Source organism: Rhinopithecus bieti, unplaced genomic scaffold (assembly GCF_001698545.2).
Source record: "Rhinopithecus bieti isolate Rb0 unplaced genomic scaffold, ASM169854v2 scaffold_6380, whole genome shotgun sequence".
Classification (NCBI taxonomy): domain Eukaryota; kingdom Metazoa; phylum Chordata; class Mammalia; order Primates; family Cercopithecidae; genus Rhinopithecus; species Rhinopithecus bieti.
In genome coordinates, this window is record NW_016806642.1 from 13,097,635 (window position 1) to 13,124,222 (window position 26,588).

General features: G+C 45.1%; 1 long non-coding RNA gene across 1 annotated transcript; it reads left to right on the forward strand.

Annotated features, from left to right (window-relative positions):
- The first annotated feature begins 784 nt into the window (after positions 1-784).
- On the forward strand, positions 785-19,839 carry LOC108532939 (uncharacterized). Its single transcript, XR_001886599.1, has 4 exons — positions 785-951; positions 8,970-9,156; positions 10,833-10,888; positions 19,621-19,839. It is a non-coding gene; the product is annotated as an uncharacterized LOC108532939 (long non-coding RNA).
- The last annotated feature ends 6,749 nt before the right edge of the window (positions 19,840-26,588 follow it).

The following is a 26,588-nucleotide window of genomic DNA, read 5'->3' on the forward strand; positions in this document are numbered from 1 at the left end:
GTGTGCCTTGCCCGGCAGACGCAGGTGAGAGTGGACAAGAGTTGAATTTAACCTGCTTGGTGTTTGGCAGGTGCGTACACCTATGAGTTCGAGTGGCAAGGAGTTTAGACCGAATAATTAAAATGACGGAGCATGGACTTTGTGCTGAGGAAGCAGAGAAGGCGTCGGCATAGGGATGAGTGGGGGGCAGTGGAAAGGCGGGTAGGATCAACGGATTGTTGTGTCCTATGGACTCTCGAATGCTGCGGCTGGAGTGCTGACTTTTATTTTGTAGATTTCAGCATTTTTACATATACGCTGAAATTACATGTTACATAATATGTTATATATGTTATAATATGTTATATATTATATGCATATATACACACACATATTCCCAGAGGAAGTTAAACTTAACCTGGTCTCATACATACTACACATATAAAATCTGTATATACACATATGTATGTATACACACATAGACTTGTATACACACATATATACACATTTTTTTTTTTTTTTTTTTTGAGACGGAGTCTTGCTCTGTCGCCCAGGCTGGAGTGCAGTGGCCGGATCTCAGCTCACTGCAAGCTCCGCCTCCCGGGTTTACGCCATTCTCCTGCCTCAGCCTCCGGAGTAGCTGGGACTACAGGCGCCCGCCACCTCGCCCGGCTAGTTTTTTGTATTTTAGTAGAGACGGGGTTTCACCATGTTAGCCAGGATGGTCTCGATCTCCCGACCTCGTGATCCGCCCGTCTCGGCCTCCCAAAGTGCTGGGATTACAGGCTTGAGCCACCGCGCCCGGCACATATTTTTAATTTCATATATTTCCCCTCCCCTCCAAGAGCCCTTTCTGACCCCTGACTCCTTTCTTTAGCAGCCCTCAAATGGTTTCCGTGGGTGGAACATCTCGCTGCGTTTCGGAGGACATCAGCGCACGTGGTTTCTTCTCCGGCCGCCGCGGCCCACTTGGTTAGTTTCCTCCTAGTTTTGGCCTGGGGCCCTCCCGCCGGGGCTCTCCCGGGTCTGCGGGTTGGGGCGGTCTTTTCACCCCGGAGGAGAGAAAGCAGAGATAGGAAGCTCGCGCGCTCTGGCAGGGCCTGTCCACCGAGCCCGGCGAGGCTCGGAGGGCCTCGGAGGTGGACGCGCCCCGGCTGTTCCTCCGCGGCGGGGGCTGCTCCGGACGTCCCGCGTCTGGGGCCCGGGATTCAGCCTGCGAGGTGGGGGTGGCCGGGGCGGCGGCTGCCGGGAGGGGCTCATTGTTCTGCGGGCCGCTTTGACTTCATTCTCTGCTTTTCATCCCAGGCCGGGACGGTTTAGAATGCAAATGCGGGCTGCTTTTGTAGCTGTGTGTTTGTCTGGGAGCCGTGCGTTTGTTTGGGGTGAGATCACAGCAAAAGGGTTTTGTTTGGCTTTTTAAATTCTTCTGGGGAGAGCAAAAGAAACTGGAGGAGCGCTGGGCGCGGAAGACCTCCCCGGAGGGAAGGCGGGGCAGGCACGGGCCCAATGGGAGCAGCTCTCGGCTTCTGCAGGCCTGGTTTGGAAAGGAACCGGGTCAGAAGGGTGTTGAACATTAACTCCTTGTGGCCTGGGGGATGGGGAGTTGGGGGTTTCCAAACTGCTCACCACAGAACATGCAGCCCACTAACACTGTATTTCGTGCTTTCTTGGTGCCACACCCTGGGGACATTTCCGAAGAGAAAGGTGACATCCAGTCACTTTCACGTGACTGCATCTAAGTGTCCTCTGCCAGCAGTGGATATTCGGGCACTTTATCCTCACGACCCTGTGTTGTAGATATTACTGTCTCCATTTTGTAGATGAGGTGATTGAGACTTAGAACATCATCCAGATAGTATGGGACAGAGCTTTCCTGAACCTCGGATATTCCTTCAAAGCCCAGGCACTTTGTTACTCGAGACCGACCAGGCCCTCAAGGGGTACCCAGCTTGGTGAGCAGGGAAAGAACGAGGTAAACTAATGAAATGATAAGTCAAATTCAGAAGAGTGGTATCCAGGTAAATGCTGGAAGCACAGGAAGAAGCCAATGGAGTGTGTTTGTTTGTTTGTTTGTTTGTTTGTTTGTTTTTGAGGAGTCTTGCTCAGGCTGGACTGCAGTGGTGCCATCTCGGCTCACTGCAACCTCTGCCTCCCGGGTTCAAATGATTCTCCTGCCTCAGCCTCCTGAGTAGCTAGGATTACAGGCACACGCCACCATGCCCAGCTAATTTTTGTATTTTTAGTAGAGACTAGGTTTCACCATGTTGGCCAGGCTAGTCTTGAACTCCTGACCTCAGATGATCCACCTCCCTTGGCCTCCCAAAGTGCTAGGATTACAGGAGTGAGCCACCTGCGCCAAGCTTGTTTGTTTGTTTTGAGATGAAGTCTTGCTCTGTCTTCCAGGCTGGAGTGCAGTGGTGAGATCTCGGCCCACTGCAACCTCCACCTTCTGGGTTCAAGTGATTCTCCTACCTCAGCCTCCCAAGTAGCTGGGATTACAGGCATGTGCCACCACACCCAGCTAATTTTTGTATTTTTAGTATAGACAGGGTTTCACAATGTTGGCAAGCTGGTCTTGAACTCCTGACCTCAGGCGACGCACCCTCCTTGGCCTCCCAAAGTGCTGGGAGGCGCCCGGCCTGTTTGTTTTTGAGTGACTCAGGGAATATTCCCATAGGAAGTTAAACTTAACCTGGCCAGAGGATAAGAAGGGAGTAGGTTTTCCACAAGCACTGCTAGACATATTAGATCCAGGGAGCAGCAGGTTCAAAGCGGATTCTGCATCAGAATCTCTGTACATAGTTCTGGTACACAGAATGCAAGAACTAGAAGGCCCTTAGGAAGCTCCCACCTTTTCATTTTACTGAAGACATAAATGGAGACCCAGAGAGGGTAATTATTTAAGATCACAAAGCAAGCAAGTGACAAAACTGGAACTGGAACCCAGGTGCTCTACCCTTTAATCTGTGGTACTTCTTAACTCAGTAGTCACACATACAATGTAAGCGAGTTCACACTTGTGTAGCACTTAACAATGGGCCAAGTACTTGATATACTTTCCTCTCTTTTAGTCTTTGTAACAACTCCATGAGGTAACCACTATTTTGGAAAGGAGAAAACTGAGACACAGAGAAGTAACTGACTCAAGATCACACTGCAAATCACGTCCCAGAACCCATGCCCTTTCCTCCTCTGCCACCGTGCTGATAAGTAGGTGAGGAAAGAAGGGAGGCCCAGAGAGGGCAGTTAATAATTTTAAGATCATAAAACAGGCAAGTGAGGAAAAGCGATTTCAATGTAGAAATTTTGACGCCTGTATTCAGATGAGGAAACGGAGACTCAGAGATGTTCAGTGACTTGCCCAAGGACACAGTGAGAAAGTGGTGGACCTGGCATTGAAGACTAGACCTGGATTCTTTCCACTCTGTCTAGCTCAGCCCCCACCTTGGATGGAGAAGCAATCAAAGCCCCCCTTCTCTTGGTATCTTTCAAATCTTTTACAGATAGCCCGAGTCCTGGTCCAGTTGCATGTTTAAATCTCCTTCACCTCCTGGATGATAAATTACCTGTGTAAATGACTCTTTTGTGAATAGTTGGGCAGGGATCAGAACCACGGTCTCCCTGCTGGCAATGTGGTGATTTTCTATACTCTTTGCTTTCTCCTGTGCAGCATGGCATCAGGGAATCTGGATCACATTATCCCCAAGAGACCAAAATGTGAGTTGCTTTTGGCTCTTGGGGTCTTTTAGAGAAGCCACGTGGTACAGCAACTTTTTAGGTTTGCAGGATAAGAACTGAAGGGGCAAAGCTGGGTCAGAAAGCCTGCATTGGAGGCATGGGACCTGCTTAAACTTAGTTAGCATGCCTGTTTTGTTTTTGTTGTTGTTGTTTGTTTGTTTTTGTTTTTGTGATGTAGTCTTGCACTGTCGCCCAGGCTGGAGTGCAATGGCCTGATCTCGGCTCATTGCAACCTCAGCCTCCCTGGTTCAAACGATTCTCCTGCCTTAGGCTCCAGAGTAGCTGGGATTACAGGTGCCTGCCACCACCCCCAACTAATTTTTGTATTTTTAGTAAAGACTGGATTTCACCATGTTGGCCAGGCTGGTCTCGAACTCCTGACTTCGTGATCCACCCTCCTTGGCCTCCGAAAGAGTTGGGATTACAGGCGTGAGCCACTGCTCCTGGCCCAGCACGTCTTAATTCTGGGTGAAGAGTGACAAGCAGACAGAAATGAGAATTGAGGTAGAAAAATGAGTCTCCCTAAATATTTCAGTATGCCCTCACTGACCCGGCGAGTACGATGCATGAGAGTGTTCAAAATTAATTAAGTTCATCTGACTTGTCTTCACCACTAGCTAAGGTGTCTCTGAGGACTTGACTTCCAGAAGGAATATTTGGAAGGAAGATTTCCACTATGGAAGAAAGCTCTAGACTAGATTTCAGGAGATTTAGGGGGCTCAAGCCAGCTCTGCCACTTACCACTTACTGGCTGTTTGACTCTGGAAAAGTCAGTTCACCTCTCTAGGCCTCACTCATCATTCATTCATTCACTCTGTCATTCCATAAACATTTCTTGAACCCCTTCTGTGGGCCTGGCATGGTACTGATGCCTGAGAACTTCTAACCAGACAGCCCCTGCCATGGAAGAACTCACCCCCTTGAGAGGGAAACAGACAAGTCCAGAGATTGTGAGCGGACTCCAAACTATTCTGGGGTATGAACACAGACCCCCAGAGGAACTTGTCAACAGGACCACAGCTCTGATGGAGCTTTTGTGAAAATTTGAAAAAGGCACCCCTTTTGGTGGGTGACTGTAGCTCCATGGCAGGATGCCCAGCTTGGCAAGCAGAGCACAAGCGGAGATTTTTTACCCTTAGTTGTCCCCTAGGCTGGTTGCTCTTGCCTGGTGAGGCATCTGTAGCCCAGAATGTCAAGATTGAGACATAAAGGTCCAATAGAGGCTAAGGTGGAGGAGCCCACTTCAGGTTGAGGAAAAAACGTATAAAAACTGCAGGCTTGGGGAGGAGTTTCTCACACTTGGGTACCTGGATGCAGTTCAATGTGATCACAGTCAGTGGCATATGGGAAAAGTGAAGAGAGATGAGATTAGGAAGATTGACAAGGGCCATTTATTACTCATTCACTAAATAAATAGGTATTGAACATCATTCCATGTTGAGTGTTGTAAACACTAGGGAAATAGCAGTGAACAAAATAGACAAAATCTTCTGCCCTTGAAAGTCTCACATTCTGGTGAGATCCTGATAGGCCTCCAGCTATCAGAAGCACATATTAATTTCTGCCCAATGTTCCTTCTAACATTGTATGAGTCCCCAAATGAGATAATGCATGTAAAATCTCTCTGAGAACTAGGAACATCTGGATTATTCTTATGAATAATCACTTTTAACTTTAATCTGAGTGACCAACATTAATGCCTAAGAATTTGGAAGCCTGTTCTTGACACCAGGCACCCACCTGACCCTTCCTTCTGGGAAGAAGACACCTTTGGTCATGATGCTACAGGAACTGTCTGGGTCAGCTGAGATGGCTGGCTGGCCCCTGACTTCCCTGGCCTGTTTAGGAATTTACCAGCACATCCTCAGGGTATGGTACCTGCTGTGGTTAAAGGCTCTTTCTCTTCTGAGTGAAATACGAATGGAGATAAGACAGTCACTGAAAAATTATGAGCAACAGGGAAGCTCTCTCTACAGGGTAAAAGTGGGTTGAGGGACTTGAAGAAACCTTGTCGGGTTGTTTTCAGGTTAGGCGCTGGGTCTGGCTTGATCAGTAGGTCTGATTCAGGTGAAGGGCTGGTTTCTAGGCGTGGGGAACTTGGCCTCCCCCTTACTGTGAAACTTCGGGCAAACCACTTCCCCTTTCTGAACTCTAGCTCCTTCCTCTATTAACCAGGGGGCTGGACATATTTGAACTTTAACAACAGAGACCTTTGAACTCTCCTATAAAACCCTAGTATATACATTAGATTAAAGCAGTGGTGCTCTGGTTGAGCTGAGGATGGGGACCCAAGGTTCTCCTTCTTCTGCCTCCACCTTGTCCTGCCTCCTGCTCTCAGGACTTCTGTCTCCACCAGATATTGCCCTGGAGTCACTGAGAAATTTCTTTTAAAATGATTGGATTAGATCATTTTTTTTTTCTCTAATTGAGTTCCTTGGGCCTTCAGGCTCAGGGTAGGGATGAGGGCAATTTAAAAGTTCTGCAGTAATTTGTACCATTTTGTGTTTATGTTGAAATGATTACCCAAACCTCTTCTCATTCAATATAAAACAATCTGAATTATTTAGAGGACCCTTCCCCTCGATTTCCATTTATAGACATTAGGTATCAGCAGTCCCGTTTGAATTTGTATTTATGGCTCTAGCAGCACCATGAAAACATCTGGAGTATCAACATTTAACTTTTCATGTGGTGTGTTTCCCAAATTGGGGAATTGGAGAGTTGTTTTTTTTTTCTTTAAAAGGAATGAATTTGTTAGGAGACAATGGCATAAACAAGATAGGAATTGATTTCTCTCTCAAATATAAAGTCAAGGTAGGTGGTCCAGAGCTAGAACGATGGCTCCACAATCATCAAGACATCCTCAGGGTATGGCGCCTGCTGTGGTTAAAGGCTCTTTCTCTTCTGAGTGAAATACGAATGGAGATAAGACAGTCATTGAAAAATTATGAGCAACAGGGAAACTCTCTCTACGGGGTAAAAGTGGGTTGAGGGACTTGAAGAAACCTTGTTGGGTTGTTTTCAGGTTAGGCGCTGGGTCTGGCTTGATCAGTAGGTCTGATTCAGGTGAAGGGCTAGTTTCTAGGCGTGGAGAACTTGGCCTCCCCCTTACTGTGAAACTTCGGGCAAACCACTTCCCCTTTCTGGATTTTAGCTCCTTCCTCTATTAACCAGGAGTTTGGACATATTTGAACTTTAACAACAGAGCTCTTTGAACTTTCTTATAAAACCCTAGTATACACATTAGATTAAAGCCCCACAATCATCCAGACCCCTGCTCTTTCCCTCATGTTGCTCTGTAGTGCTCAACACTTGACTTCCACCTTGTGACCCAAGACTGCAGCTCCAGCTCCTGCCCTCAAGTCTGCATTCCATCCAGCAGGAAGGAGGAAAGGGGGAGAGCCTACTGTTTTCTTTCAGGGACAGAAGTGGCCCAAATCACTTCTTTTCACATCCTGTAATTTGGTCATATGGCTGCACCTAGCTGCAAGAAATCTCTTCAGCTGAGAAGTCTTGCGACCAACTAAAAATTATATCACTATGCAAAAGAAGAGAATAGATAAAGGGGGCAAATAGAAGTCTCTTCTCCAAGGTCTGTCTGCTTCTCAAGCTTGAGAAACACTTATTCCTACCATCCTTTCCAGGTATGAGATTCTGTGATATGAGTAGAATCAAGGGCTTAAAGCTGAAGGGGATCTCAAGAGGTTAGCTAATACAGTCTCCTTCATCAAATGGTGAAGATATTACAGATCCATTTTGCAGATTACTGGGGGTCCAGAGAAGTGCAGTGACTTGCCTAGGGTTAACTCAGTCAATAAATAGTGAAGGGAAAGGTGAATCTTGTGTAGCTAATCACAGGAGTGGTGGAATTCTTTGGGCACCTGGACGGGCTCTTATTTCTGTTTCTCTTATTCTCATGAGGTCCTGGCTACTGCTTTTTGGACTATACTTTGCAATTATACCATCATTTGAGGGATAAACTGGACTCTGCCCTGGTAGTTAGGATATTCTGAAAGGAGCACAAGCTTTGAAATCAGATGTAGTTGGCTTTGAATCTTCGTTCTGCTTCTTACTATCCGTGTGGCCTGTGCGAGACATTTCATCTGTTGGCTTTAGTTTTCTCACATTTAAAACGAAGGTAATATCCATCTTGTATGTTTCTTCCTTCTATTTCTTTTTCTACCTTATCTTCCCTTCCATTCCCTTCTTCCCTTCCTTCACTTCTGCTTCTCTCCTTCTTCCCTCCTCTCCATCCTCTCTGCTCCCACTCCACACCTCTCTTCCCCTTCTTTCCTCTCTCCTTCTTTTCTTTCGTTCATGGAATAATATAAGTGAAGGGCCTGGCATGGAACTGAGTACATAGAAGGGTAAACCAAAGTTACTTTCCTTCCTTCCTTTCTTCCTCCTCATTTTCTTCTATCTCTTCCTTTTCTTTCTTTCTTTCCAGTATGATATGGTTTTGTACTTTTTTTCCTACCAAGCTTAACCATAGAACCTAGAAGACTGAATATATTTAGTAGTTGGTATGCCTTAGATTTCCTTCAGGATATTTGGTGCCCATAAATAGTTTGCCCTGAGTGGTGAACTTCTACTTCCTTTTAACACTCGTGCGTATTTTTTAATCGGACAAGAGCTACAGTGCTTGTGGGTTTCCCCTGTGACTGTCTCATCACTAGACGCTGACGTGGCTATTTTCCCCTTTCTCTACTTGACTTCTGAACTCTTTAAAAGTTATATAAATTGCATGCCTACTGTGGGTTTCCCCCCTTGTCTTCAGCTACAATTTTTCTGTGAGCTTGCGGAGGACAGGGAATGTAAATCTATCTATCCGTGTAGCTTAGCTCAGGATCTGGCTGAGAAGAGGTGCTTGGTAATCTGTGCTGACTACATATGTACACATGTTACAGCAGAGAAATTGGTCAGGGGAGGATGTATCTGGAGAAGTTATCTATTCCCACTTTCACATTGTATAGATGAGGAAACTGAAGCCACCTGGAGATTAACTTCCTTTAAGCAAGGATTCTCTGTTAAACTTCTTTATATTCATTACAGTACTTGTTAAGAACAGAGGAAGAAAGAAGGCCTGGAAGCAAGGAAAAAGAAAAGAAGGAATAGAAAGAGGAAGGAAGAAAGGAAAAAGTGGGAAACTAACCATTATTGAGCACTATAAGTAACAGTTTTAATTAAATGCTGTTTCATTTTCTCTTGATAACACACATGTGAAATAAATGTTATTATCGCGTCTTTTGAAGGATGAAATTGAGGCTAGGAGGTGAAGTCACTCGTCCAAGTTCACACGGTGCATAGGAAGTAGAATGAGAAACTGGAACAAGGTCTGAGAAGTGGAAGCAAGTTCTTCTTGAATCATGAGTCAGTCACTGGCACGGTCAATTGTGAAGATTAATGAACTGAATAGAAAGCTAAAGAATCCTTTTTTTGGTAAATTTTTAAAGTTTTGTTTTTATAGATTCAGGGGTACATGTATAGGTTTGTTATGTGGATATACTGTATAGTGGTAGGGTTTGGGCTTTTAGTGTACCTATCACCAAAAGAGTGAACATTGTACCCAACAGGTAATTTTTCAACCCTCTCTTCCTTTGATGCTTCCCCCTTTTGGAACCCTTAGTGTCTGTTATTCCCCACTAGATGTTCATGTGTACCAATTGTTTAGCTCCCACTTGTAGGTGAGAACATGCAGTATTTGGTTTTCTCTTTCTGAGTTATTTCTCTTGAGATAATTGCCTCTAGCTCCATCCATCTTGCTGCAAAAGACATGCTTTCGTTCTCTTTAATTGGTGGTGTAGTATTCCATGGTGTATATGTACCATATACATATATTTTTGAGACAGAATCTTGCTCTGTCACCCAGGGTAGAGTGCAGTGGCGTGATCTCAGCTCACTGCAACCTCCACCTCCCGAGTTCAAGTGATTCTCCTGCTTCAGCCTCCTGAGTTGCTGGGATTACAGGTGTGTGCTACCAGGCCTGTTTAATTTTTGTATTTTTAGTAGAGATGGGATTTCGCCATGAGGGCCAGGCTGGTCTTAAACTCCTGGCCTCAAGTGATCCACCCACACTGGCCTCTCAAAGTGCTGGGATTACAGGTGTGAGCCACCATGCCCAGCCATATTTTCTTTATCAACTTAGCTGCTGATGGACACTTAGGTTGATTCCGTGACTTTGCTGTTGAGAGTAGTGCTGCAATAAACATACAAGTACAGGTACAAGTACTGGGTAGATGCCCAGTAGTGGGGTTGCTGGGTCAAATGGTAGTTTTATTTTTAGTTCTTTGAGAAATCTCCACACTGTTTTTCCTAGATGTTGCACTAGTTTACTAATTTCTTCCCTGCCGACAGTGTATAAGCATTCCCTTTTTTCCACATCCATACCAACATCTGTTGTTTTTTGACTTTTTAATCATAGCCATTGTGACTGGCGTAAGGAATACCTTTTAACAACAATCATCGCTAAGTTATATGACCTCAAGAAAGATAGTCGCTGCCTCTGAGCCTCAGTTTCCCCTTTTATAGTGAAAAATGGACTCTGAGTGCCAAGGTCCCTCTCAGCTCTCGGGTGCTGGGATTCAGTGTAACTCTCCCTGAATTCCTCAGCCATCGTGTGAGCCATTTAAAAATGATAGATTCTTCCAGGAGGAGCGATGTCTCTTTAACTAGAATCGTCAAGGTCAGGCCAAGCAAACTTATTTGGGGTTTTTGATGGGATCGCTCTTAATTGATTGGGGTGAAGAGTTCAGAGCTAAGTTGGAGGATTGGCTTTTCAGCTCAGTGCTGGCAGAGACTGGGGCTTGACATGATTTGAGGTTTTCTGATGACAGCAATTCTCTTAAACAGCTGACAGGAGAGGCTTTCGTCCAGAACCCAGCAACACTTTCCACTCCCTGGAGAATAAGAAGGGAGCTGCTGAACAATGAATAAATATGCTGTCTTGGTCACCAGTGAAGCAATGTCAAATTTCTGGGGCATTCCTATCTTTTACTCAGCTAACCGCCTGAAGGGTTTTCAGTGTTCCTTGTGTGTATACGTGTGTATTATTCCTTTGTTTGCTTTTCTCTTTCTTTTTTTTAATTTTTTTAAGATTTTTTTTTTTTTAATTCTAGGTTTGAAAGCATTTAGGATCATATGAAATTTTGGATTACTTTGCTCTCCAGTATCTGTGAGTGGTTTTTACTCTTCTGATATTTGTATATTCTTTCTCCTTATTACTCATTTAACTAAGATTTATTAATAATAGTAAGAGTTAAAATTGGAAGAACTTAACCTATCAATGGATACCAGGCACCATTGTTTCAGATATGAGGAGGTACTATATTCTTTCAATCAATAAACATTCATTGAACACCCAACCATTTCTAGACATTATTTTAGACAACAGGCGTTCACCAATGACCAAGGCAAAGTCTCTTTCTTCATGGGGTTTAGACTATGGTGGGGAACACAAACAATACGCAAGTAAACAAATATTTGGTATATTTTCAGGTTACCTAAATACATCTTCAATGCAAAACAACATTAACATGGCAGGTATTAGAAATTCATTTTTACATATGCAGAAATACCAACGTGCAGATAATTAGCTTCTCTGCCCAAAGGGAGATGAGAAATTAGATTTAAATCCAGTCTTTCCAGTACATATTGAGGCTGTTGAGGCTTTTTATTGTGATACATCGTACTAAGCCCAGAGACAGATGAAGTATGAAGCTCTAAGGCTTGAACTCCAGGGTGCGCCACTTGCATGGACCCTTTCTAAATTCACTTTATACCTGACTTTTAATCTTTTTCCCAATGAAGGCTCACCACACTTTGTAAGCCTGGGCAGGGAGGATGAGTCTCACAAAATCTGGATGGACCCTCACTGAGCTACAGATTCTAAGGCACTCCAGGTTCCCTCAGAAGCCAGTGGAAGAGACAGATGTGAAAACAAATAATCTTTTTACTTTCTTTTTTGTGAGATGGAGTCTCGTTTTGTCTCCCAGGATGGAATGCAATGGCACGATCTCGACTCACTGCAGCCTCCACCTCCCAGGTTCAAGTGGTTCTCGTGCCTCAGCCTCCCAAGTAGCTGGGATTACAGGTGCCCACCACTGTGCCTGGCTAATTTTTGTATTTTTAGTAGAGACGGGGTTTCTTCATGTTGGCCAGGCTGGTCTCAAACTCCTAACCTCAGGTGATCCGCCTGCCTCGGCCACCCAAAGTGCTGGGATTACAAGCGTGAGCCAGGGAGCCCGGCTGAGAACAAATAATCTTAATACATAAAAATAAAAGCTATAATAGAAGTGTTACAGGCTTCATTATTCCCCTGCCCCACTTCATATGTTGAAACCCTAACTCTTAATGTGACTGCATTTGGAGATAAGACTGTTAGGGAGAGAGTTAAGGTTAAATGAGGTCATGTTTAACTTTAATTATAACCCTAATTTAATAGTGCTCTTAAAATAAAAGGAAGAAGGCCGGGCGCGGTGGCTCAAGCCTGTAATCCCAGCACTTTGGGAGGCCGAGACGGGCGGATCACGAGGTCAGGAGATCGAGACCATCCTGGCTAACACGGTGAAACCCCGTCTCTACTAAAACTACAAAAAACTAGCCGGGCGACGTGGCGGCGCCTGTAGTCCCAGCTACCCGGGAGGCTGAGACAGGAGAATGGTGTGAACCTGGGAGGCGGAGCTTGCAGTGAGCTGAGATCTGGCCACAGCACTCCAGCCTGGGTGACAGAGCGAGACTCCGTCTCAAAAAAAAAAATAAATAAATATATAAAAGGAAGAGACACCAAAGACACTTGCACAAAGAAGGAGGTCCCTGTGAGGACATAGGGAGGAGGTGGCTGTCTGCAAGCCAAGAAGAGAGCCCTTACCAGGAACTGAATTTGCTGGCAGCATGATCATGAACTTCTAGCCTCCAGAACTGTGAAGGAATCAATTTCTGTTGTTTAAGCCACCCAGTTTATAGTACTTTGTTATGGCAGCCCAAGCAGAGTGATACAAAATGGATGGATTTGAGGATGGGGGAAGCAATTCTGGCAGGTAAAATAGCCCCAGTGAAGGTAGGGAGACTTGAGCGAACATAATATATTTGTGGAACCATAAATAATAATAGTGTATTTTTGTGGAGGATTAAGGCAGAGCAGGAATGGCTGAAAGATGAGTGATGACAAGCAGGCAGGGAAAAGTCACAAAAGGCATGGCATGCCAGGCTGAAGAGTGTGGGCTTTATCTGATAGGTGTGGGGCACACCTGATTTGCCTTTGAGCAGAGGGAGAGTCAGAATCCTCATGGTGGCAAAAGGGGTCTGGATGAGAAGAGGGAGATTAATTAGATGACTAATGTAAGAACTCAGGTGAGAAAGTGTGTGGCCCCAAAGTAGGTCAGTGGGGATAGAGAAAGGGGTATGTTTTGGAACTGGAGTGAGTACAAGGGAAAGAGAAGGGGGAGAACTAGAACGACACATGGGTTGCTCATTTGGGTACCTGGGGTGGATAGTGCTTGGAATATTCTGACCTATGTCTAAAGTGATTTAAATATATTCATAGAATTCATTTACTTATGAGGACAAGAGCTTGGATTTCTCATATTTCAAAGAACTATTGGGTGGAGTTGGGCTATTGTCCTAGATCTGCAGGTCAACAGCATGCTCTGCTGTTTGGGAGCCAGCAAAGTTCAAACAGGATGGCCAGGAGGTGTGGGAAAAGATCTACCAGCAGGCTTTCCTAGCAACATTACACTTCTTAATAGGATGCTGGTTTTGCCTCCTACTTTTTTTTTTATTTCAATAAACCCAAAACTTGAGTGAAGGAGGTTACAATGTCTTGGAGAGAGTTGAGGTCAAACTTGGGAACTACTTGGCTTGGGACAAAGAACACTTCTGTCTTGACCTGAGTCTTGACCCAACTTGCTGTATGCCTTTGGGTGAATCATTTACTGTCTCTGGCCTCAGAATCATCTTCTCAAAAATGAACCACTTGGGTTAAATGATTTTCAGTTTCCCTTTTAGTGCTAATATTCCATGTGCCAATGTTTAACTAACTTTATAAAAAATGTGCAGAAATTAAGAGTCAGGGGAAGATTAAGGTCTCATTTCCAAAGACAATGCCTAATTCATTCCTGAAATGACAAGCTTTAGCTCTAAGTCCCATTTGATCTCAATCTGGACTCGTAGACTCTCATAGAAGACACTAGAGAGGAGATGATATTTGGAAACCATCCAGTCCAGCCTCTTTATTCTACACTTAAAGAGACTGCCATTGCACTCCAGCCTGGACAACAAGAGCGAAACTCCATCTCAAAAAAAAAAAAAAAAGCATCATCGAAGGTCATACAACTGGTTAATATCAGAGCCAGGAATCAAACCCAGGTCTCCTGACTAGGGCCACTTGGGGTACATGGCCACCAGGTTATGCCCTGCATGACTCCATACACTCCCATGTGACTGGTGCTCACCTGGAGTAGTGTAAGGTGGAGCCCCTGCTCTTGACCCTCATTTTAGCACTCCTGTCACTCACTCTATGTGTCTAATTGTGTAAAGTGCCTCCTCCATCCACTGGATACCTGGGCATCCTCCTTCCTCCTTTGTACCTTCCTGGTGAAATTCTATTGATCCTTCAAAACTCAGTACAAATATTACCTCCATGATAACTCTTTCTTCCTTTGGTACATACCTCTATCGCCGTATATAGTTAACATATCACAAAGGAATCGGTTTTTTATCTCTCCATAGTTGACCTAATAAAGGTGTTAACTGTGTCTTACCTATCTTTTTACTTCTGGCATCCTGCCCAGGTGCTTAATTAATGGCCTCGGAATTAATGAACACAACAGATAAGTGATGGAATGAGTATAAAGTGAGGTCCTGGAAAATATAGACTCAAACAGAAAAGGCCTAGGAAGCCACATCCCATGAGGTGTAAATACGACCAGGGTTTCCCTCTCATCTGGTTATTTCTTGGACCTACAGGTCATCACCCTCATTAAGGACAGCTCCCCTAAGCTGTAAGCAGGAAATGCCTTGGTATCAGGCCCAGTGGCCCATATTGAACACATAATCCCTTGGCCCGTGACTCACCAATGGATTCCAGAAGGCACGGTGTGGGTGGCCTTCCTCTATCAATCAATAGTTGAGTGTCCTAGCCTGTGATTGGAGCTCCTTCTTGCCACCCAAGCTTATAGGTCTCTCAGATGCAGCCTGTATGGAGACCTCTGGCCATCAGTCCTGCTCAATTTTTAACCACCCACCAGGAGACGCAGGGAAGCGTCCATAAAAACTAGCTTTTATGACCACTGACACCCCCTTGAGCATGGTCATTATGATTATTTACATTTATGAGACACCCTTGGTGCAGTGGGGGCAAGGGAAAGGCAGTTTGGCAGCCTCAACACAAGCGGATGTTTCTATATAACCCCCGAAGGTGCTCCCTCCCACCCAGATGAGTTCATTTGCATCTACATTGAGGAGCTCATAGAAGCCAGGGCAAAAGCCATTTAATGCATCTTGTATAATATTAACCCAGGCATTTCCAAGGAAGTTCAGTTAACCAAAAACCAACAGAGGAGATGGGCAATTAATCAGCTCTTGAGTTGTGTACTTCTATTGATTTGTTCTCCGAATAAGGTTGATGTGCAAAGTCTTTTATTCTTTCTTTCTTTCTCAGTAAAATATATAGACTTCCGACTTTATGGCAGACCCTGTGTCTGGTCTTGGCATTGTCTAGACAAATAAGGCAAGCTGTGCCCCCAGAGAACTCAAATTTGTGGAGAAAATAGGCATGAAAACAAAACTCTATTATTACAGGTGATGTGTAAGAGCCAAGTTCATGGAAAAGTGGAGGTCTAGAGGAGGGGGTGGTCAACTCAGCCCTGGGCAGGGGTAGGTTAGGAAGGATTTTCAAGAGGAAAAGCTCAAATGGTGTTTGATGGATGATGACAGTTTGGGGGTGTGTTTGTGTGGACCTTACTGGCAGAGAGAATGAGTAAGCAAAGGTATGGGAGGGTGAATGGTGTGGCTTGTTCAGGGAACCCTAAGCCATGCAGACAGACTGGAACCCACATTGTGAGGGGATAAGGTGTTGCCCATCATTGAAGAAGGGCAGCCATGACTGCAGCATTTGGAAGCACTGGTCACCTCTTGGAATGCACTCCTCCCTTGTTTTGGAGTGCACTCCCCTCGATGGAGCAGCTCCTACCTGTCTGGATGCTCCCTCTTTGTTGTTGGTATGAGATTGTCTTTCTCTGCCCACTCTTTATTACCAGTGTTCCTCAGGGTTCCCTCCATGATTTTCCTCATTCTAGACTCCTCTCTAGGAATTTTTCCACTGCAGCGATACCCCAAATGACATATCTCATCCAGATGAGCTCTATCCTGAACTCCAGATGTGTACATGGATCCAGCTAGTGGACATCTCCACCTGATGGGAGTGGCCATCTGCTCCCTAAACTTTCATGCATTCTCTACTTCCCATGCTCGTGGAAAGCATTCATGGCCGGGCGCAGTGGCTCATGCCTGTAATCCCAGCACATTGGGAGGCCGAAGCGGGTAAATCACCTGAGGTCAGGAGTTTGAGACCACCCTGGCCAACATGGTGAAACTTTGTCTCTACTTAAAATACAAAAAAATTAGCTGGGCGTGGTGGCATGTGCCTGTAATCCCAGCTACTCAGGAGGCTGAGGCAGGAGAATCGCTGGAACACAGGAGGTGGAGGTTGCAGAGAGCCGAGATCATGCCATTGCACTCCAGCCTCAGCAACAAAGCGGGACTCCATCTCAAACAAACAAACAAACAAAAAGAAAGAAAAGCATTCATATCCAGCTATTCACTGTATCCTCAAACCTCGAGTTATCCTAGACTCTTCACTTTCCCTCGTACATTACACCAAGTCTATCAGCCATTCATTCACTTGCTTATTCAATATTTATTTAATTCTTTTTTTTTTTTTGCCAGGGCTTTGTCCAGCAGCAGGTGATATAGAGATCAGTGAAACAGAGTCCTGGCCCTTGAGGAGCTCACAGTCAAATGGGAACAAATGCACATGAACAGGTGGCTGTCACTCTTGGTGCACAGTGCAACAATAGAGGGTTATGAGAAAAGACGCATACACCAACAGTGGGGGGTGGGGTGGGGTGACAGAAGTTGAGCAAAGCTTCCTCGAGGAGATGATGCCTGTGCTGATCCTCAAAGAATGAGTAGGAGTTTGGCAGGGCAACAGGGGGTGTGAGATGGTGAGGAAAGGGAGGCATTCCAGGCAAAGGGAAAACATGAGACAATGAATGGGGGTGATAAATGGTTTCTCTCCTGCAGCTCTGACTTTCTTGTAACTACAAGCAAGTCAGAGCTGCAGGAGAGAAAAACAAAAGGCAGAAGTGGCTGGGGATGAGGAGAGGAGACTGAATGATGCAGGGCCTCGTGTTCCCTGGTAAAGAGTTTGGATGTATCCCATTGGAAATAGTGATCCAACAATTTGAACAGGGACTGATTTTACCAGGTTAATTGTTGCAGGAAGATCATGATAACAGGTAAGGAAGGTTGGCAAGGGGAGCAGGGCTGGCTGCAATGAGAAGGCCCAGAGAGCGAGGATCAGGCCTGAACTAGATCAGGTGCTCCAGGGAAATTACAGGAAGTGATATTGGCGAGTGATACTGGGAAGACATTTCCCAAGTAGAGTTGACTGCCTTTGCCCATCATTTGAATGTAGGAATGACACAGAGGTAGAATAAAGATAATGAGGTTTTTTTCTAGCTGAATGATGGGTGAAAATCAGTGTGGTTTACTGAGAACACAGGTGCGGAAACAGGCTGAGCATGATGAGTGAGTACCTTTAATTTTAAACCAGTTTTGAGATATTATACCCCAAAATGCTTTGTGAGCTTGAAAGATATTTTTCACACAGGGGATGGGGCTGACTGCAACTCCTGGATCTGACCTTCTCCTCTGAGGCTTGAATCCATACCCTTGAAGTGGGGACAAAAGCTCAGGGCAGACCGTAGGCTATTAAGCAATGAGGATAGCCAGGATCGAAGTCACAGGGACTGTCAGACTGAGAGGAGTCTTTGGTAACTTTGCAGGCCGGCTGTGCTGGGCCTCCTGCTCTCTGCCTCTTCCCGCTAGGAAGGCTGGGATGTTTGGGTTACACAACAAATCCCCCTCTGCACCAGAAGGGGGAGGAACCTCTTGAACTCTGCCCATCCTCGCCTTCATTCCCCTCCACTTCCACGTGTTTCTCATTAAACGACTGATAGAAGGGGCTGGGGTCGTTGGTAGATTTATCATCACTCTGTCCTCCTCCAACTCAATCCTCCAGAAGAGCTTATGGTCTTAAAGGAAAAGGGGCGTTGAAGAATAAAGTGCAGCTATCAGGGAAAAATGATTTTAGGGCTATGTCTAGATATTGGTTTCCTTTTCTTTTCTTTTGCCTCTTTATTTTGTTTTAAAGGGCAGGTGTTTTCTGGTGTTTTGGAGCAGAACATAACTTCTCATGGCTTGCCTCTGACTTCTTTCAGGCCTCTGCTCAAAATGTCATCTCCTTATAGGCATTTTCTCTATGCACCTGGTCACACTCCATCCTTTTACTTTGCTTTAGTGTCCTTTTTATCACTGAAATCATACTATATACACTTCCTATACTTACAGTCGGTCTTCCCTGTTGAAACATAAGCTCTATGTGGACAGGGACCTCATCTGTCTTGTTTAGTGCGATATCCGTGTCAGTTAGGATCTGACAGTGTATTGGTTTCTTAGGGCTGACGTAATAAGGTACTATAGACTGGGTGGCCCGGACAACAGAAATTGATTGTTTCATAGTTCTTATATTAGGGTTCCCTAGTGGGATGGAACTAATAGGATAGATGTATATACGAAAGGGAGTTTATTAAGGAGAATTGACTCACAAGATCACAAGAAGCCAGTCCGAGTCCCAAAATCTCGAAGTAGGGAAACTGACTGTGCAGTCTTCAGTCTGTGGCCGAAGGTCCAAGAGCCCCTGGCAAACCACTGGTGTAGGTTCAAGAGTCTGAAAGCTGAAGAACTTGCAGTCTGATGTTCAAGGGCAGGAAGCATCCAGCATGGGAATAAGATGAAGCCTAGGAGACTCAGTGAGTCTGCCCATTCCACATTCTTCTGCCTGCTTTATTCTAGCCTTGCTGGTAGCTGATTAGAAGGTGCCCACTCAGATTGAGGGTGGGTCTGCCTCTCCCAGTCCACTGACTCAAATGTTAATCTCCTTTGGCATCACCCTAACAGACACACCCAGGAATAATACTTTGCATCCTTCAGTTCAATCAAGTCGACACTCGATATTAACCGTCACAGTTCTGGAAGCTAGAAGTCCAAGATCAAGGTGTAGGCAGGGCTGGTTTCTTCTAGGGGCCATGAGGGAGACTCTGTTCCATGCCTCCCTCCTAGCTCCTAGTGGTTCCTTCAGTGTTCCTTGGCTTATAGTCACATTACTCCACTCTCTGCCTTCATCTTCACATTGACATTCCACCTGTGAGTGTGTGTCTATGTTCAAATTTTCCCTTCTTATAAAGTCACAATTCATATGGAATTAGGGGCCCAGCGTGTTTCATTTTATTACACCTGCAATGACTGTATTTCCAAATAAGATCACACTCTGAGATACCAGGTGTTAAGACTCCAGCATATGAATGCCGGAGGGACACAATGCAACCCCTAAGCAACACATAGTAAATATATCTGTTGAAGGGAGGAATGAATGGACAAAGGCATGGAGGCAAGAACTAGCATGGAGCCTGTAGAGGGCTCTGGGTTATTTGGGATTCTTGGCTCATAAAGAGCAAGGCAGGGAGTGGGGAGGGCTGACACCTGGAGGTGTATGTAGCACCTCCTTAGCACATGGGAAGCACTCAGATGGTAGCTGCTACAATTTTCATTTTTACTTGTCTTTAGGTGAATGCATGACTATCTCTGGAGCAATGCATCCCTGCCCCTAGAAGACTCAGTTCACGACTCAGTGGGGCTGACCTGTCAGTAATCTGGACTGGCACCATCCTGTTTTCCAAAGGCCATGTGTTCACCAGCTTACTCAGCAGGTCCTTGAGGCCCACATCTTGTAGGGAGGCCATCTAACCTGGTTGCTGTTCCTTTATACTCTGACAATAGGCTGTATTCTGCCCACTGATAAATAGTCTTATTATTCATGAACTGAAATCAGGGAAGGGTGGGTGGGAGTTCTGGAATGTTTCCTTTAGGGTCATAACCACTGAAACACAATTTCTGACTAATCAAGCCTTGTGATACGGCATGGGCAAGGTAACAGCATAAATAGCAAAGGAAACCAAGATTAATGTGGAAATGTCTCTGGATATCAGGATAGGAAGTTGCGAAGGAGCCAAGGGGGCTCCTTGGAGAATGAGCTGGAAGTCAGGAGAGATAACCTAATGGTGGAGTGGAAAAGGGGCTCTGATGTTGACATGGCCTGACATGAATCCAGCCTCTTCCTCCTATTAGCTGTGGGATTTGAGGTGAGTCACCTTCCCACTGTGAATCAGTTTCCCCTGCTCAAAGGTGGGAATAATATAACCCATTGTGAAAATGGGAGAATGCACGAAAATGTAATACAGCGTCTGGCACTTAAAAGAGCTCAATGCATGGTAGCAGTCATAATAATAGCTCACACCAATGGAGTGATTATAATGAGCAAGGCATTATTCTGATTGCTCACCCATGAGATCGGCGCATCACAAAACTCATTTTGCAGTTGACAAAACAAGTTTGGAGGGTTTAAGTAAATGCCTAAAATCACATGGTTATTAAGTGGTGGAGTTGAGATTCGAACTCAGGCAGTCTATGCTAAGAACTTGTGCATTTAACTATTATGCTAGGTAGTTGTAGGCATAATTATAATTGATGTGAATGTTCACTAGCTACAAGGCAAACATTTGGGGCTTTTTCAGTCAAGAAAACTGGAAAGAAGCTAAATAATAAAAGTGATTAAAAGTTATTAAGCAATTCTCAGATTCCAGGTTATAAAAACACTTAGATTATCTCAATAATGCTCATGTTTGGCCTGGAAAAGATGTATTCTCACCTGCATTTTAGAAACAAGGAAACTAAGGCTCAGAAATATGGCACAGCTAAGATTCAAATCCAAATCTGTTTGGGTCCAAAGCCCAGCCATTCTCCATCATACCTGCTGCCTCCAGGAAATTAACTAGAGGTCACCTTCTAGGGGCTGCATGACATCCCAGAGCAGGGATGACTAAAGCCTGGGAGACTTTTCCTGACTTGCGTCAGAGCTGACGGGGACGGAGAACCACGAACAAGTTCCCACTACAGTGGGTCCAAAATGAGTAAGAAATCAGACTCCCAAAGGAAGTTTAAAAGGCAATAGGAAAAATACTGCTGGGATCTGATGGACTACGGGGTGAAGAGGAAACATCACAGAGCAAAGAAGATGGATAGGAGAGCCTCTATTTAAAACTGGCTTGAGGTAAGGAAGGAAGCAATTGACCTAATTTTAGAAAGACTCAGACTCTGGGGCTCCTAAGGTATGAGACGTGGAAACTTGGGTGAGGATTATTTATCGTTTATCAGCTTTGGCTTCCAGAGGAGGGATTGGAGCTGATTCAGCTGAAAAGCATCCCCCATGGGCTTTGAAGTCAGATAGACCTAGGGTCGAGCTGAACTTGGCCAAGTGACTCATTTCACCTCTCTAAGCCTTGGTTTCCTCATCTATAATATGGGCAATAGTATCTGCCCAATAGCGTTTTTTTTCCAGAGTTAAATGAGAAAAGATAGAAAGGGCCTAATAAATTACCTGACCCAGATGGATACTCAATTAATGTCATTGAATGAATCTTCATGGAGAGACCACATGTTTATAAAAAAAAGTCTTCCGTGAATCATGATAAGAGTATCGCCAATGGACTCTAATTTCTTTGATTAGAAAAGAGGTTTTCATGTTGGTTGCATTTGTTTTTTTCCTTATTTAATGTCTACCGCACTCTGAAGACTTTAAGAATGTTTAATAATGGAATGATTCTGTATTTACATACTTAAACCCTGTCATAAAATATTGCTGCTAATTACATAATGCACTCTGGCTTACATTATAGGACTTCTGGATTTTTTTTTTTTTTAAACACCATAATCTCTTTTCTCTTCGACACTGAGATAGCTTTATTTTTTCTTCTGGTTCTAAAAATAATAAAAGTTGGTTGAATTTTTTTTTTTTTTTGAGACAGAGTCTTGCTCTGTAGTCCAGACTAGAGTGCAGTAGTGCGATCTCAGCTTACTGCAACCTCTGCCTCCCGGGTTCAAGCGATTCCCCTGCCTCAGCCTCCTGAGTAACTGGGATTATAGGTGTGCACACACACCCCCGGCTAATTTTTGTATTTTTCGTAGAGATGGGGTTTCACCATGTTGGCCAGGGTGGTCTCGAACTCCTAACCTCAAGTAATTTCCCTGCCTTAGCCTCCCAAAGTGCTTGGATTACAGGTGTGAGCCACCGCACATGGCCAAACATAATTTTATGAACTCACTGTGCTATGAAGTAGAAAGTGAAAGAATACCCTCTCATTTGACTTCCTAGATAAAGCCATCTTTTATGTGTATATGATTTTAGATTTTACTTTATAAGCATATATGTTGCATTGCATTCTACACACACACACACACACACACAAACACTTAGAGCAGTCTTGACTTTTAGCTGAATACATTGCCGCCTAAAATAAAGACAACTAGCCTATCCTCCAGCTAGATGTGTCCGCATGGTTAGCTTCTGGCCATTGACAGAACAGAAGACGGGTTGTGGAGCACCGTAGAGGTAGCTTAAGAGTCATTGACTTGGATGAGAGGTGTGTCTTTTCATGCTTTTTTCTGCCCTCTTTCTTCTGGACTACAGAATAGATGTGAAGCAATCATCTTTTTTTTTTTTTTTTTTTTTTTGGAGATGGTGTTTCGCTCTTGTTGCCCAGGCTGGAGTGCAATAGCGCAATCTCGGCTCACTGAAACCTACGCCTCTTGGGTTCAAGCGATTCTCCTGCCTCAGCCTCCCAAGTAGCTGGGATTACAGGCATGTGCCACCACGCCCGACTAATTTTGTATTTTTAGTAGAGATGGGGTTTCTCCATGTTGGTCAGGCTGGTCTCGAACTCCCGACCTCAGGTGATCCACCCGCTTTGGCCTCCTAAAGTGCTGTGATTACAGGCGTGAGCCACCATGCCCAGCCTGAAGCAATCATCTTAAGCCATGAAGTGATCCCGAGGAGGAAACCACATACTGGACACCAAGGGAAAGGCAAATGAGTCATGATAACTTAGTGGAATAGCCATGCCAGGCCTGATTGCCCTTCATCAGGTCTTCCTCATCACTGGAGAATAATCCTCTGTGATTTTAAGTCACTGTGGTCAGGTCTTCTATGAATTGTACTTGGATGCAGTCTCTAAATGACACACAGTCCTCCCGCCCTCTTAAATTAAATTTGTATTATAGATATTTTCCACCGTCAATGCATAAAAAATCTACCATATTCTTTTTAATAACACAATATTCATAATAGTCCATTGAAAGGATTTATCAAAATTTACTCAATTCTTTATTGACAAAACTCAAAATTTCTTTGGAAATTATACACAGTATGGTATAGAAATCTTTGTGCACAATTTAATATTCTCTTAGGATAAGAAGAGGAATTTTAAGGCTAAAAGATTTGTGCATTTTAAATAAATAGGTATTGCCAAATTGTCTCTAGAAAAGTTGTTTCAAGTTATACTTCTTAGGTACATTTATATGTTTATGTAATTACATATATGTATATGTTATACATTCAAACCATGAAGAATAGCATAAGAAATGTGGTATGCCTCAAGGCCAGGTGCGGTGGCTCATGCCTGTAATCCCAGCACTTTGGGAGGCTGAGGTGGGCAGATCACGAGGTCTGGAGATCGAGACCATCCTGGCTAACACGGTGAAACCCCATCTCTACTAAAAATACAAAAAATTAGCTGGGCATGGTGGCGGGCGCCTATAGTCCCAGCTACTCGGGAGGCTGAGGCAGGAGAATGGCGTGAACCCAGGAGGCGGAGCTTGCAGTGAACCAAGATTGCACCACTGCACTCCAGCCTGGGTGACAGAGCAAGACTCCGTCTTAAAAAAAAAAAAAGAAAAGAAATGTGGTATGCCCACTATCCAGTTGAAGAAATAGAACATTTCCACAGCCCTTCTGAAAGATCCTGTGCACCTCATTCTCACTGCTCACCAACCCTCCTCAACCAGCAGGCTAGTATCTCTTTGGCTCCTTCAACAGCCCCTGAGGCGAGTGGGACTCTTTCAAGAGCAAGTGATAGACAACCCACACCCCTGCTCTGCAAAAGAATGTATCAGTTCATACAGTTTCAAGATCCTGGGCTGGGACTGGCTGGAGGAGTCTCACATGATCTCTCTTCCTCTCTCAGGACTCCTTTCTTCCTTATTGGCTTCAGTCTCAGTTTCCACATAGCACCAGGATGGGTCAGCAGCACCAGGCCTGCATTCTCCAGGTTTCTATCCAGAGGAAAAAAATACTGTATCTTCCCTTTAGCTCCCACACAAGACCTGGCTTCACTCTGATTAGATTAACCAGAGTACCGAGCCAGTCCTGAGCATACTAGCTCCCACTGTGGCTTTGTCATCTGGAGTCTATCAAAGCCTTTCTGATGCTAATTTATACTTTCTGCCTGTATTGGGATAACAAACTCCAGGAGTTAACTACTTTTTTTTTTTGTAATGTACTCCCTGGTAGAGGACAGTACAGAGATAATGTCTGCTAACATTTACTGAGTGCTGTAAAGTCCGGGACACCTCACCTTATTCAGTCTGCCTAATGTCTCTGCAAGGTGTGTATAATACCCATTTTATAAATGAGGAAAGTAGAGAAGATAAGTAACTTTGAGCTCACACAGCTTGTGTGTGTTGCGGTTGACCTCACTGCAATGTCTAGTGGCCACATGGCAGGCCACATGGCCTCCTTTGCAATAGGCATGTGTTTACCTCACAGGGCTGTTGAAAATGTCACATGAAAACACTGTGTCAGCTGAAGCACTTCACAAACATCAGTTCACTGAACTCATTGATATGCCATAGATTTACCTACTTCGAGCCCCCAGGGGGAAAGGAAGAGGACAGATTGGTCACTGGCCTTGTCATCCTGAAATCAAAAAATTAAGCAAGGGAAGAACAAGACAAATTATTCCCCAAACTGTTTTTCTGTATTTCCACAAAGGCTGTCTACAACTCTTTGGGATTTTAAGAATTACACAAAACACTTTTAAAACAACTGTGTACTCTAGACAAACAAGGTGCTGGGAGGACCCTGTGAGGGGTGGTAGAAAGAACTAGAATTCAGAGTGGACACATCTGGGTTCCAGCCTTGCCTCTGGCCATTGCCGGCCCTCCTGTGTTCCTTGGAGACTGGCTTAGTCTTCTTGCTAGCCTCAGTTTCCCCATTGGTTCAACAAGGGGTTTGAATAGAGACATTTCCAATCCTAAAGTTTTTCGTCTGTCCAATAAATATGGAGTGGGGGTGACGAGGAGGTGATATGGAGTGGGGCGACAAGGAGGTGATACGGAGTGGGGCGAGGAGGAGGTGATACGGAGTGGGGCGAGGAGGAGGTGATACGGAGTGGGGCGAGGAGGAGGTGATACGGAGTGGGGCGAGGAGGAGGTGATACGGAGTGGGGCGTGCGAGGAGGAGGTGAGTTACAGAGTGGAGGTGGCGAGGAGGTGTACGGAGTGGAGGTGGCGAGGAAGGTGATACGGAGTGGAGGTGGGCGAGGAGGTGATACGGAGTGGAGGTGGCCGAGGAGGTGGATACGGAGTGGGGGTGGCGAGGAGGTGATAAGGAGTGGAGGTGGCGAGGAGGTGATCGGAGTGGAGGTGGCCGAGGAGTGATACGGAGTGGAGTGGCGAGGAGGTGATATGGGTTGGAGGGTGGTGAGGAGGTGATACGGAGTGGGAGGTGCGAGGAGGTGATCGGAGTGGGGTGGTGGAGGAGGTGATACGGAGTGGAGGTGGTGAGGAGGTGATACGGAGTGGGGTTGTGAGGAGGTGATACGGAGTGGAGGTGGGTGAGGAGGTGATAAGGAGTGGAGGTGGTGAGGAGGTGATACGGAGTGGAGGTGGTGAGGAGGTGATATGGAGTGGGGTGGATGAGGAGGTGATAGTGGCCCCGGGCTCACTAGGTTATTATCCCCGAAGGCTTCAGAGAGAAAAGAACATATCTTCCACTGACATTAGAACAACCTCCTTGTGGGCGGAGGAGGAGCTGAGGAATGGGACCCTAGGGGTTTTCCTGCCTCTGGAAATATTTGGCTTTGGTTATTCCCCAGCCAAAAGCCTTGCGACTCCTGCAAGGAGTTGCTTGGAGTACATGGCCAACCTCCAGTTTGGATGTGAGGAATATAGGTCATTAGTAAGAGATTTTAATGTCCCATAAACTGGCTTCCTGGAGGGGAGTGCTCACTCCAGTATAATTGAGCTGTTAGTGAGAAACTCAGCCTGTCTGCAGCCAAGGACATGCAGAGTTTGGGGAGAGAGTCTTGGGGAGGTGCAGTGTCAGGAGATGAGATGAGCACTGGCCTGGGAGTCAGGGGCTATAGTCCAGGCTCTATCACTGACCCAGGCAAGTCACTTACTTCTTCTCCCTGGGCCTCATTTTCTTTGTTTTCAAAATGAGGGGTAGTATTGAATGTGCTTTGGGGCTTTCCAGTTCAGACAACAAGCATATGAGGAGGTTAAGCCAACAGATACTGGAGCCACCCTGCCTGAATTCTGATCCAGTCCTGATGCTCACTGTCTTTGTGTCCTTGGGTGATTTATTTTAACTCTCTGCACTTCAGTTTTCTCATCTGTAGAATGGGAATAGACTCACTACA